The sequence below is a fragment of the Ranitomeya variabilis genome, chromosome 4 (genome assembly GCF_051348905.1).
Source record: "Ranitomeya variabilis isolate aRanVar5 chromosome 4, aRanVar5.hap1, whole genome shotgun sequence".
In the NCBI taxonomy this organism is placed as follows: domain Eukaryota; kingdom Metazoa; phylum Chordata; class Amphibia; order Anura; family Dendrobatidae; genus Ranitomeya; species Ranitomeya variabilis.
The window spans coordinates 157,109,896-157,123,760 of NC_135235.1; positions in this window are offsets into that span (position 1 = coordinate 157,109,896).

The following is a 13,865-nucleotide window of genomic DNA, read 5'->3' on the forward strand; positions in this document are numbered from 1 at the left end:
GGACAACAACTTTTGGGGTCCAATTTTTCTTGTTACCCTTGTGAAAATAAAAATTTGGGGGCTAAAAAAATCTTTTTTGTGGGAAAAAAAAATATTTTTTATTTTCACTACTATGCATTATAAACTTCTGTGAAGCACTTGGGCATTCAAAGTTCTCACCACATATCTAGATAAGTTCCTTAGGGGGTCTAGTTTCCAAAATTTGGTCACTTGTGGGGGGTTTCTACTGTTTAGGTACATCAGGGGCTCTGCAAACGCAACATAACACCCACAGACAATTCTATCAAAGTCTGAATTCCAAAATGGCGCTCCTTCTCTTCCGAGCTCTGCCGTGCGCCCAAACAGTGGTTTACCCCCACATATTGGGTACCAGCATACTCAGGACAAATTGGACAACAACTTTTGGCGTCCAATTTCTCTTGTTACCCTTGTGAAAATAAAAACTTGGGGGCTAAAATATCTTTATTGTTAAAAAAAAAATATTTTTTATTTTCACGACTCTGCATTATAAACTTCTGTGATGCACTTGGGCATTCAAAGTTCTCACTACACATCTAGATAAGTTCCATGGGGGGTCTAGTTTCCAAAACGGGGTCACTTTTGGGGGGTTTCTACTGTTTAGGCACATCAGGGGCTCTCCAAACGCGACATGGCGTCCGATCTCAATTCCAGTCAATTTTGCATTGGAAAGTCAAATGGCGCTCCTTTGCTTCCGAGCTCAGCCATGCACCCAAACAGTGGTTTACCCCCACATACGGGGTGTCGGCGTACTCAAGACAAATTGTACAACAACTTCTGGTGTCCATTTTCTCCTGTTACCCTTGGTAAAATAAAAATTTGGAGGCAAAAAGATCATTTTTGTAGAAAAAATGCGATTTTTTTTTATTTTCACGGCTCTACGTTATAAACTTCTGTGAAGCACCTGGGGGTTTAAAGTGCTCACCACACATCTAGATAAGTTCCTTAAGGGGTCTAGTTTCCAAAATGGTGTCATTTGTGGGGGGTCTCCACTGTTTAGGCACATCAGCGGCTCTCCAAACGTGACATGGCGTCCGATCTCAATTCCAGCCAATTCTACATTGAAAAAGTAAAACGACACTCCTTCTCTTCCAAGCTCTGCAGTGCGCCCAAACAGTGGTTTACCCCCACATATGGGGTATTGACGTACTCAGGAGAAATTGCACAACAACTTTTGTGGTCTAATTTCTCCTGTTACCCTTGTGAAAATAAAAATTTGGGGGCAAAAAGATCATTTTTGTAGAAAAAATGCGATTTTTTATTTTCACGGCTTTACGTTATAAACTTCTGTGAAGCACTTGGGGGTTGAAAGTGCTCACCGAATATCTAGATAAGTTCCTTAAGGGGTCTAGTTTCCAAAATGGTATCACTTGTGGGGGGGTTTCCACTGATTAGGCACATCAGGGGCTCTCCAAACGCGACATGGCATCCGATCTCAATTCCAGCCAATTCTGCATTGAAAAAGTCAAACGGTGCTCCTTCACTTCCAAGCTCTGCGGTGCGCCCAAACAGTGGTTTACCCCCACATATGGGGTATTGACGTACTCAGGAGAAATTGCACAACAACTTTTGTGGTCTAATTTCTCCTGTTACCCTTGTGAAAATAAGAATTTGTGGGCAAAAAAATCATTTTTGTGAAAACAAATGCGATTTTTTATTTTCACGGCTCTACGTTATAAACTTCTGTGAAGCACTTGGGGGTTCAAAGTGCTCACCACACATCTAGATAAGTTCCTTAAGGGGTCTAGTTTCCAAAATGGTATCACTTGTGAGGGGTTTCCACTGTTTAGGCACATTAGGGGCTCCCGAAACGCGACATGGCGTCTGATCTCAATTCCAGCCAATTCTGCATTGAAACAGTCAAACGGTGCTCCTTCACTTCCAAGCTCTGCGGTGCGCCCAAACAGTGGTTTACCTCCATATATGGGGTATCGGCGTACTCAGGAAAAATTGCACAACAAAATTTGTGGTTAAATTTCTGTTTTTACACTTGTGAAAATTAAAAAAAATGGTTCTGAAGTAAAATGTTTGCAAAAAAAAGTTAAATGTTCATTTTTTTCTTCCACATTGTTTCAGTTCCTGTGAAGTACGTAAAGGGTTAATAAACTTCTTGAATGTGGTTTTGAGCAGCTTGAGGGGTGCAGTTTTTAGAATGGTGTCACACTTGGTTATTTTCTATCATATAGACCCCTCAAAATGACTTCAAATGAGATGTGGTCCCTAAAAAAAAATGGTGTTGTAAAAATGAGAAATTGCTGGTCAACTTTTAACCCTTATAACTCCCTAACAAAAAAAAAAATTGTTTCCAAAATTGTGCTATTGTAAAGTAGACATGTGGGAAATGTTATTTATTAACTATTTTTTGTGACATATCTCTCGGATTTAAGGGCATAAAAATACAAAGTTTGAAAATTGCAAAATTTTAAAAATTTTCGCCATATTTCCATTTTTTCATAAATAATCGCAAGTAATATCGAAGAAATGTTACCAGTAACTTGAAGTACAATATGTCACGAAAAAACAATCTCAGAATCAGTGGGATCCGATAAAGCGTTCCAGAGTTATAACCTCTTAAAGTGACACTGGTCAGAATTGTAAAAATTGGCTCGGTCATTAAGTACCAAATTGGCTCTGTCACTAAGGGGTTAAAATCTTAAGCACAATGTAAATATGTTTTTGTTTGCAACGTTCAAGTGTTCTCACCTCCCATAAAGGGAAGCATTGTTATATTTACTTGTTTACAGCATTCAAAAAAGGTTGTATGTCTTTTGCTAACATGTATTGTTGTTCTTCTTTTCCCAGTCCGGGAGTACTGGATTTAACAGGGGGGGGGGAGTGCAGCGCCCCAGAGTCCTGGTCGTTGCAGTATTGTCGCTCTTCCACCAGGAGGAGTGATGGTACATCTGATGGTACTAAAGGAGTTCACCTGACCAGGTATCACAGTCACACACTACACTTCACACTCCGGCCACCAGGGGGAGCAAAAGGTTCTATCTATTAGGCCACTCCTCACACTCGGGTAAAACTGGGGGTTGGATAGGAAGTTAGGCAGAACCCTACTGGGTTTGACCCAGGGAAGACCGGTCAGGCAGACAGGGGGAGAAGGAGGAACATCTGAGCTGCAGACAGAGGTCCCTGTCAGGGGTGGGATCCTGAGAGAGACAGAGCGAGAGATAGAACATTACGGAGCTGCGCCTGCACCTCATTGCGGCAGCATCCCAAGAAAGGACACGAAGCGAAGTATATTGTGGAGAGTGAGCAACGAGATCACAGCACAAGTAGATAACACTGGGAGGAGGGTCTGCCCCGAGATCGGCGGCCTCCTTCTGAGGCACGTAGCCGGTGGCCAGAACACCGAGGGAGTAATAGGCTCTATGCATTACTTCAAACTACGGCAGGACAGTTAATTCTGTTGGCTGCCCAACCTTAATACCTAATGAAGACAACGGAGGCAAATTGTGGGAGAGGGGCGTCTCTAGGATCCCTATAAAATAGCTCCAGGCCTACCCCGTCATACGGGTCATCCTATCCATACCATCTGGGGGACGGAGAGAGAATATCAGAAACATACAAGACAGTTGTGAGGACTATCCCGTGGTGCTCAGCAGGGAAGTACTAGAACACACATGCGCTAGTAGGAAGCCTACTGATTTCCACCTGCAAAGGGAACTCTGGATGTGCCTTCGGACCGGCCGGATTCAGCCAGCCCTGTTAGCAGTGCTCTGGATTGTGGACGCTGAAGTCTACAGTAAAAGGTAAAGAGACTGCAACCTTGTGTCCTCGTTATTTACTGTGACTTACACCATCATCATCTACCTTACTGGGAAGCCCTGGGGATATACTTCAGTACCCCACTGCCTTGCGCCTGGGGGCGATCCATCATAACTGTACTTATTTTAATTACTGTGGCGCATCCCTTCACAAAGTCTATTTCGTGTGGACTCACTAGTATTGTCAAGTTACATTGCCATTGCAGAACTCATTTCCTAGTCTGTCAGATTCTGATGTTATTTGATATTACTTTTATCACTGTAATGACATTTTTGGTCTATCATTATTCTATTTAAAGTCACTCCGACTGTACTGAGGATGGAAGTTCCAAAGATTCTAGAAATATCTGCCCTTCCCCTTAATTACCAGTTCCATGCCTACATAGTTGCCATAAAAATTCTCTTTTAGCTGTTCGTGATCTTTTTGAAATTCTCCATGTACAAGTCTTAGATTTCCTATCAGTATGGAGGGTGTATGACCTTTTGTCAGATCTTCCAGTGAGGACCTTGACTTGTTTCTTAATAGAAAGAATTCCTATCTTTTATAGTTTCCTTTCATTCACTCACTCTATTCTGTCTAACCACAAAGGAAAATCAGACTTGGCTTAAAAAAAAAAAAATTAGCTGTAGTGGGGTGGTAGCAAGGTAATCTATATAAAAAATGTTTTTAACTTTTTTCCTTGGTACTGAATATTCTTTTGTTATTTTGGTAGTAAGACCTATGGCGCAAGAACTTATCTAAGAACTGCTTTAACTACATCCCAAAATAGATGTAGATGTCCTTGTATCAGGCCTTATAACTTAGTATTCCAGCCACCAACTTGACATCTCTGTTGTTCTCTTCACTCACTAAATAAGCAGGGAAACTCCAAATAATATCAGTTCCTTTCTTTAAAGTGTAAGGCACTGTTAATGTCTGGGTGCATCATCCATAATCCTTACATTTTTTTATGCATGTTTCTACTATTTGGTGTATCAGGGACAGAGTGGTTAGAAGGTAATTCATTTGTGACCATGCTGCCTGCATATGTGAATAGTGAGTTTATTTTCTTTGTATTTGATGAATGTATTTCCACATATCATGTAGACGTGTTTACTAGGGTTGAGCGACTTTTACTTTTTTGGGGTCGAGTCGGGTTTTGCGAAACCCGACTTTGTCAAAAGTCGAGTCGAGTGAAGTCGGCCGATTATCGCGAAAAGTCGGGGATCGACCGAAACATGAAACCTAATGCAAGTCAATGGGGAAGCATAGTCGGCAGTGAGTGGAGGCCAGGAAAACACCTACAGTGCCCATTTTAATGGCAAAAACATCCATTCTTGTTACTGAAGCTTGTCAATCTTAATTTACTTTATAATAATAGATAGGCATTGGAAATTGGGGGTCATTTGGCTAAAGTTGTGGGGGGGTAGGGCTGGTTCAAGTTTTTAGTGGGCCCAGGAAACGTGGACTATGTCACGGCGGTGGAGTAGTGAGAGGTAAATATGTCAAGTTTGCAAGTGCTGTGATCCTGAGCAAGCGGGGGGGCCCACTCGTTGGCATTGGCACTGACACAGGGCCCCTCAAAGTACAGCGGTGTGTTTGCACGGCGGGGGCGCCTCCCACTGGCAGCGACACTTTTGCGTACTCTGAGGGGCCCTGTGTGTTGTGAATTCCGCTCTTGGGCTCCCTCCGGTGGTTATAAGTAGCATTTTTGTGAGTTCTGCTCTTGGGCTCCCTCCTGTGGTTTTGAGTGGTATGGCTGCTTCTTGGATTTAGCATCAGCAGCTGTTTTCACTGATCGTCTTTCTGGCTCTGCTATATTAGTCTGGCCTTTTCCCTAATTCAATGCCAGTTGTCAATTGTTGAGCTTGGAGTCATGGCTCTCTGAGGATTTCCCTGTCACTCTGACCATTTCAGCAAAGCTAAGTCCTTGCTTGTCTTTTTGCAGTTCACTTGTTGTGGACTTTGTTGTTTAGCACTTTCTATGTTTGCTCATTTGTCCAGCTTATCAGTATGTATCTAGTCAGCTAAGCTGGAAGCTCTGGGCAGCAGAGTTTGCCCTCCACACCTTTAGTCAGGTGTGGAGATTTTTGCATTTCTCTGCGGTGGACTTTTTCTAGTTTTTATTACTGACCGCACAGTGTTCTGTCCTGTACTAATTCTTTCTAGCTAGTAGTGGCCTCCTTTGCTAAATCTTGTTTCATACTGCGTATGTCATTTCCTTCTCCTCTCACAGTCATTATTTGTGGGGGCTGTCCTATCCTTTGGGGATTTTCTCTGAGGCAAGATAGCTTTCCTGCTTCTACCTTTAGGGGTAGCTACATCTACGGCTGTGACGAGGTGTCCAGGGAGTGACAGGAACATCCCACGGCTACTGCTAGTGTCTGTGTTAAGATCAGGAACTGCGGTCGGTATAGTTACCACCTGCTCAGAGCTAGTCGCATGTCACTCCTTAATCACCAGACCATAACAGTACAACAGGATTTGGATGCGGGCATGGATGTTCAGGGGTTGTTTTCTCGTGTGGATCAGCTTGCTGCAAGAGTACAGAGTATTCAAGATTATGTTGTTCAGACTCCGGCCTTAGAGCCTAGAATTCCTACTCCAGATTTGTTTTACGGGGATAGATCTAAGTTTTTGAACTTTAAAAATAACTGCAAATTGTTTTTTGCTCTGAAACCCCGTTCCTCTGGTGATTCCATTCAGCAAGTAAAAATAGTTATTTCTCTGCTGCATGGTGACCCTCAGGACTGGGCATTCTCCCTTGAGTCAGGGGATCCGGCATTGCTTAATGTAGATGCATTTTTTCAATCGCTTGGATTATTGTATGACGAACCTAACTCTGTAGAGCATGCTGAGAAAACACTGTTGGCCCTGTGTCAGGGTCAGGAAGCGGCAGAATTATACTGCCAGAAATTTAGAAAATGGTCTGTGCTCACTAAATGGAATGAGGACGCTCTGGCAGCAATTTTCAGAAAGGGTCTTTCTGAAGCCCTTAAAGATGTTATGGTGGGGTTCCCCATGCCTGTTGTCAGATTGATCGGCGCCTGCGCGAACGCAAAATGGTGCACCATATGGCAGCGTCCTCGGAGCAGAGTCCTGAGCCCATGCAATGTGATAGGATTTTGACTAGAGCGGAACAGAGGGGATACAGACGTCAGAATGGGCTGTGTTTTTACTGTGGGGATTCTGCTCATGCTATTTCTGATTGCCCTAAGCGTATTAAGAGGGTCGCTAGCTCTGTTACCATTAGTACTGTGCAGCCTAAGTTTCTCCTGTCTGTGACCCTGATTTGCTCATTGTCATCTTTTTCTGTCATGGCATTTGTGGATTCAGGTGCTGCCCTGAACTTAATGGACTTAGAATTCGCTAGGCGCTCTGGTTTTTCTTTGCAGCCTTTGCAGAGTCCCATACCCTTAAGGGGTATTGATGCTACACCATTGGCCAAGAATAAACCTCAGTATTGGACTCAGCTGACTATGTGCATGGCTCCAGCACATCAGGAAGATTGCCATTTTCTGGTGTTGCATAATTTACATGATGTTGTTGTACTGGGTTTTCCATGGTTACAAGTACACAATCCAGTGCTGGATTGGAAATCAATGTCTGTGACTAGTTGGGGTTGTCAAGGGGTACATAGTGACGTTCCTTTAATGTCAATTTCCTCTTCCCCCTCTTCTGATGTTCCTGAATTTTTGTCAGATTTCCAGGATGTATTTGATGAGCCCAAGTCCAGTTCCCTTCCTCCACATATGGACTGTGATTGTGCTATTGACTTGATTCCTGGCTGTAAGTTCCCTAAGGGACGACTTTTCAACCTGTCTGTGCCTGAACATACCGCCATGCGGAGCTATGTAAAGGAGTCTTTAGAGAAGGGGCATATTCGCCCGTCTTCGTCACCGTTGGGAGCTGGATTCTTCTTTGTTGCCAAGAAGGATGGCTCCTTGAGACCCTGTATTGATTATCGCCTTCTTAATAAGATCACGGTCAAATTCCAATACCCTTTACCTTTGCTCTCTGATTTGTTTGCTCGGATTAAGGGGGCTAGTTGGTTTACCAAGATTGACCTTCGAGGGGCATAAAATCTTGTTCGTATTAAACAGGGTGACGAATAGAAAACTGCATTTAATACGCCCGAAGGCCATTTTGAATACCTGGTGATGCCTTTCGAGCTTTCTAATGCTCCTTCTGTATTTCAGTCCTTTATGCATGATATTTTCCGCAATTATCTTGACAAATTCATGATTGTGTATTTGGATGATATTTTGATTTTTTCCAATGATTGGGAGTCTCATGTGAAGCAGGTCAGGATGGTATTCCAGATCCTTCGTGATAATGCTCTATTTGTGAAGGGGTCTAAGTGCCTATTTGGAATTCAGAAGGTCTCTTTTTTGGGGTTTATTTTTTCTCCTTCGTCTATAGAAATGGATCCTGTTAAGGTCCAAGCCATTCATGACTGGATTCAACCCACATCTGTGAAGAGCCTTCAGAAATTTTTGGGCTTTGCTAATTTTTATCGCCGTTTCATTGCCAACTTCTCTAGTGTGGTTAAGCCCCTGACCGATTTGACGAGGAAAGGCTCTGATGTGACTAATTGGTCCTCTGAGGCTGTTGAGGCCTTTCAGGAGCTTAAACACCGATTTACTTCTGCCCTTGTCTTGCGTCAGCCGGATGTTTCTCTTCCTTTTCAGGTTGAGGTTGACGCTTCTGAGATTGGGGCAGGGGCCGTTTTCTCACAGAGGAATTCTGATGGTTCCTTGATGAAGCAATGTGCCTTCTTTTCCCGAAAGTTTTCGCCTGCGGAACGCAATTATGATGTCGGCAATCGGGAGTTGTTGGCTAGGAAGTGGGCATTTGAGGAGTGGCGACATTGGCTTGAGGGAGCCAAGCACTGCATTGTGGTCTTGACCGATCATAAGAATCTGATTTACCTCGAGTCGGCCAAGCGGCTGAACCCTAGACAGGCTCGGTGGTCCCTGTTTTTCTCCCGTTTTGATTTTGTGATCTCATATCTTCCAGGATCTAAGAATGTTAAAGCGGATGCCCTCTCTAGGAGTTTTTTGCCTGATTCTCCTGGAGTCCTTGAGCCGGTTGGCATTCTTAGGGAAGGGGTGATTCTGTCTGCCATCTCCCCTGATTTGCGGCGGGCGCTTCAGGAATTTCAGGCTGATAAACCTGACCGCTGTCCTGTGGGGAAGCTGTTTGTTCCTGATAGATGGACAAGTAAGGTAATTTCTGAGGTCCATTGTTCTGTGTTGGCCGGTCATCCTGGGATTTTTGGTACCAGAGATTTGGTTGCTAGGTCCTTTTGGTGGCCTTCCTTGTCGCGGGATGTGCGTTCTTTTGTGCAGTCCTGTGGGACTTGTGCCCGAGCTAAGCCTTGCTGTTCCCACGCTAGTGGGTTGCTTTTGCCTTTGCCTGTCCCGGAGAGGCCTTGGACGCATATTTCCATGGATTTTATTTCGGATCTACCTGTGTCCCAGAGGATGTCTGTTATCTGGGTGGTTTGTGACCGGTTCTCTAAAATGGTCCATGTGGTACCTTTGCCTAAATTGCCTTCCTCCTCTGATTTGGTTCCATTATTTTTTCAGCATGTGGTTCTTTTGCATGGCATTCCATAGAATATTGTGTCTGACAGAGGTTCCCAGTTTGTTTCCAGGTTTAGGCGGGCCTTTTGTGCTAAGATGGGCATTAATTTGTCTTTTTCTTCAGCGTTCCATCCTCAGACAAATGGCCAAACTGAGCGAACTAACCAAACCTTGGAAACCTATTTGAGATGCTTTGTGTCTGCTGATCAGGATGATTGGGTGGCTTTCTGTCCGTTGGCCGAGTTTGCCCTTAATAATCGGGCCAGTTCGGCTACTTTGGTTTCGCCTTTCTTTTGTAATTTTGGTTTCCATCCTCGTTTTTCTTCAGGGCAGGTTGAGCCTTCTGATTGTCCTGGTGTGGATTCTGTGATGGATAGGTTGCAGCAGATTTGGACTCATGTGGTAGACAATTTGACGTTGTCTCAGGAAAAGGCTCAGCATTTTGCTAACCGCCGTCGGTGTGTTGGTCCTCGGCTTCGTGTGGGGGATTTGGTCTGGTTATCCTCTCGTCATGTTCCTATGAAGGTTTCTTCCCCTAAGTTCAAGCCTTGGTTTATTGGTCCTTATAAGATTTCTGAGATTATCAATCCAGTGTCTTTTCGTTTGGCCCTTCCAGCCTCTTTTGCCATCCACAATGTTTTCCATAGATCTTTGTTGCGGAGATATGTGGTACCCGTTGTTCCATCTGTTGATCCTCCTGCCCCGGTGTTGGTTGAGGGGAAGTTGGAATATGTGGTTGAGAAAATTTTGGATTCTCGTTTTTCGAGGCGGAGGCTTCAGTATCTTGTCAAGTGGAAGGGTTATGGCCAGGAGGATAATTCTTGGGTGGTTGCCTCCGATGTCCATGCCGCCGATTTGGTTTGTGCTTTTCATTTGGCTCGTCCTGATCGGCCTGGGGCCTCTGGTGAGGGTTCGGTGACCCCTCCTCAAGGGGGGGGTACTGTTGTGAATTCCGCTCTTGAGCTCCCTCCGGTGGTTATAAGTATAACATTTTTGTGACTTCTGCTCTTGGGCTCCCTCCTGTGGTTTTGAGTGGTATGGCTGCTTCTTGGATTTAGCATCAGCAGCTGTTTTCACTGATCGTCTTTCTGGCTCTGCTATATTAGTCTGGCCTTTTCCCTAATTCAATGCCAGTTGTCAATTGTTGAGCTTGGAGTCATGGCTCTCTGAGGATTTCCCTGTCACTCTGACCATTTCAGCAAAGCTAAGTCCTTGCTTGTCTTTTTGCAGTTCACTTGTTGTGGACTTTGTTGTTTAGCACTTTCTATGTTTTGCTCATTTGTCCAGCTTATCAGTATGTATCTAGTCAGCTAAGCTGGAAGCTCTGGGCAGCAGAGTTTGCCCTCCACACCTTTAGTCAGGTGTGGAGATTTTTGCATTTCTCTGCAGTGGACTTTTCTAGTTTTTATTACTGACCGCACAGTGTTCTGTCCTGTACTAATTCTTTCTAGCTAGTAGTGGCCTCCTTTGCTAAATCTTGTTTCATACTACGTATGTCATTTCCTTCTCCTCTCACAGTCATTCTTTGTTGGGGGTTGTCCTATCCTTTGGGGATTTTCTCTGAGGCAAGATAGCTTTCCTGCTTCTACCTTTAGGGGTAGCTAGATCTACGGCTGTGACGAGGTGTCCAGGGAGTGACAGGAACATCCCACGGCTACTGCTAGTGTCTGTGTTAAGATCAGGAACTGCGGTCGGTATAGTTACCACCTGCTCAGAGCTAGTCGCATGTCGCTCCTTAATCACCAGACCATAACACCTGTGCCAGTGATGTCTCCAACGAGTATGCCCCCCCACCTGATGAAGGAACCTGCACTTTCATCTGCACCTTCCTCTTTGTCCCTGTGTAAGGTGGTATAGCATGCGGGAAGGGGAACCTTGCTTTCAGCAGGGTCAGATTCTGGCTGTGTAGAGTGCAAGGGGAATGTAGTGGTCTGGGTCAATGTACCAGCAGACTCATCTAGCAGTGGCTGGGCAATGGGCAGGATGAGGAGGAAACACAGATATAGGGCCAAAGAATAAAGTAGGCTAAATGCATTTCAAAATTGGTAACAGGACTAAACAGGCGGCATTGCTTTGTTCAGTGGAGTAGAAAACCCAGGAGCAGCAGACACCGTTTTAAGGGCCCAACCACACTAATAGGCCAAATGCAGTTTAATATCTGCTACTATAGGCCGAAAGCCTAAAGACTGAAGCTCAGCTTTATACAGTGGAGGACAACACCAGGGAGCGGCACACACCGTTAGTAGGGCCCAACCAAAGTTGAAGGCCAAATGCAGTGTTACATTAACAACTACTTAATGAGAGCCTGAAGGTTGAAGCTCCGACAAGGAAACCTGGAGGAGAACACCAAGGAGGAGGAGAACACCAAGGAGCAGCAGACAGCGTTACTAGGACCCAACCAAAGTAGTAGGGCAATTGCTGTCTTATATAAACAACTACTTAATGAGAGCCTGAAGGTTGAAGCTCAGCTTTTTCAGTGGAGGACAGCGTGATTGAGTGGTGCCGCAGACAGACAAAGGTAGTATGTGTTAACTAAAAAAGTTGGATCTATGCATTTTTAAATTTGTTATAGGGGTACACAGGCAACATTGGTGTGGTCAGCGGAGGACAATTGGAAGGAGGGACCGCAGACAGACTTCCTAGGCCTAAAATAATAAAATAGGCTCTATGCAGCTTCCATTAGGTGGCAAGGGTACACAGGCAGCATTGGTGTGGTCAGCGGAGGACAATTGGAAGGAGGGACCGCAGACAGACTTCCTAGGCCTAAAATAATAAAATAGGCTCTATGCAGCTTCCATTAGGTGGCAGGGGTACACAGGCAGCATTGGTGTGGTCAGCGGAGGACAATTGGAAGGAGGGACCGCAGACAGACTTCCTAGGCCTAAAATAATAAAATAGGCTCTATGCAGGTTCCATTATGTGGCAGGGTTACACAGGCAGCATTGGTGTGGTCAGCGGAGGACAATTGGAAGGAGGGACCGCAGACAGACTTCCTAGGCCTAAAATAATAAAATAGACTCTATGCAGCTTCCATTAGGTGGCAGGGGTACACAGGCAGCATTGGTGTGGTCAGCGGAGGACAATTGGAAGGAGGGACCGCAGACAGACTTCCTAGACCTAAAATAATAAAATAGACTCTATGCAGCTTCCATTAGGTGGCAGGGGTACACAGGCAGCATTGGTGTGGTCAGCGGAGGACAATTGGAAGGAGTGTCTGACACAGTAAGTACTCCGAGTCCCAAAACCTAAATTGATGTTAATGTATCCCAAACAAAAACAAACCCCCCCCAAAAAAAGGGTGGCATACTTAGGTACAGGGGTGTGCTCCTATGCTGACTTTCAGACATTGTAATTTGGCGCAAAGTATTTACTGGTGTAAATGTAGGACAGGGCCCCTGACTATTTTAACTAGCATCATACATGTCAACAAATTGTTATTGTCTGTGCCAGGCATGGAATGATTTCAGCGCATAGACTAAACAGTGGTGGAGCAGCGACAGATAATTTTGCAAGTGGTAGAGCACTGTTTGACCTTGGGGGGGACACTCTCTCCTGGCCAGCGGTACAAGCCCAGGGCCCCTCATGGGTGTGCGCCACCACCGCCAGAGACACTTCATTGGCTTGGATGGTAAACATATCATTCATTCCCTAAACTGAAATATCCTGCATGTCTATTGCTCCATTCCCTGACAGCAAGCGGCTTGGATGGTAAACATATCATTCATTCTCTGAACTGAAATATCCTGCATGTCTATTGCTCCATTCCCTGACAGCAAGCGGCTTGGATGGTATCTGAGTCATTCTATCTTCGGCATTGAATCCTGCATATACTGTATCTATATATGTTAGTCATCTTATTATACATTTGTTTGTGTTTATAGATATTTAACTCACTTTTGCTTGTCCCTATGTAGAGAGATCACATAACTGTTTCAAAGGGGTTTATGATCCATGTAGACCTGGACATTTGTTTATCTGATCACTACATTTATTGTGTCCTGCTGTCTCAACTGAGTTAGATTGATTGGTAATTAGAGGGGGAGAGAAAAAAAAAAGTGAGATCTAAGAGCTAGCCTTCTATAAATGTAGACATAGCTTGGGGATGCATTCATGCAGGGGTGCATTCGTGCACTATTATTCATGTAGTTTTATTCAAAGTATTTTTTTTCTAAGTATGCAGCAGTTATAACATGGCAGTTAGACAGGGCAGGAGACAGGTAAGAAAAACTAAACCTATTCCCTATTCACTTGAAACAGAACAAATACTCACCATATGTATCTGTATAATCTATATCCTGGCTGCTGCATTCACTCACCGCCCTTGCATAAACTCTTTAAACTCCATCCATATCGGCCCCTCTGTCCTTGCCTCTCCTATGTATAGCACTCATGCTCTGTTCACATTGCTTAACAGCGCAGATCCATTCAGTCCCACCATCCAACACAATGGAAGCTCTCACAAATCACTTAACCATCTGCTCACTCTTTCTTTCCTCCTTCTCCTAGTCG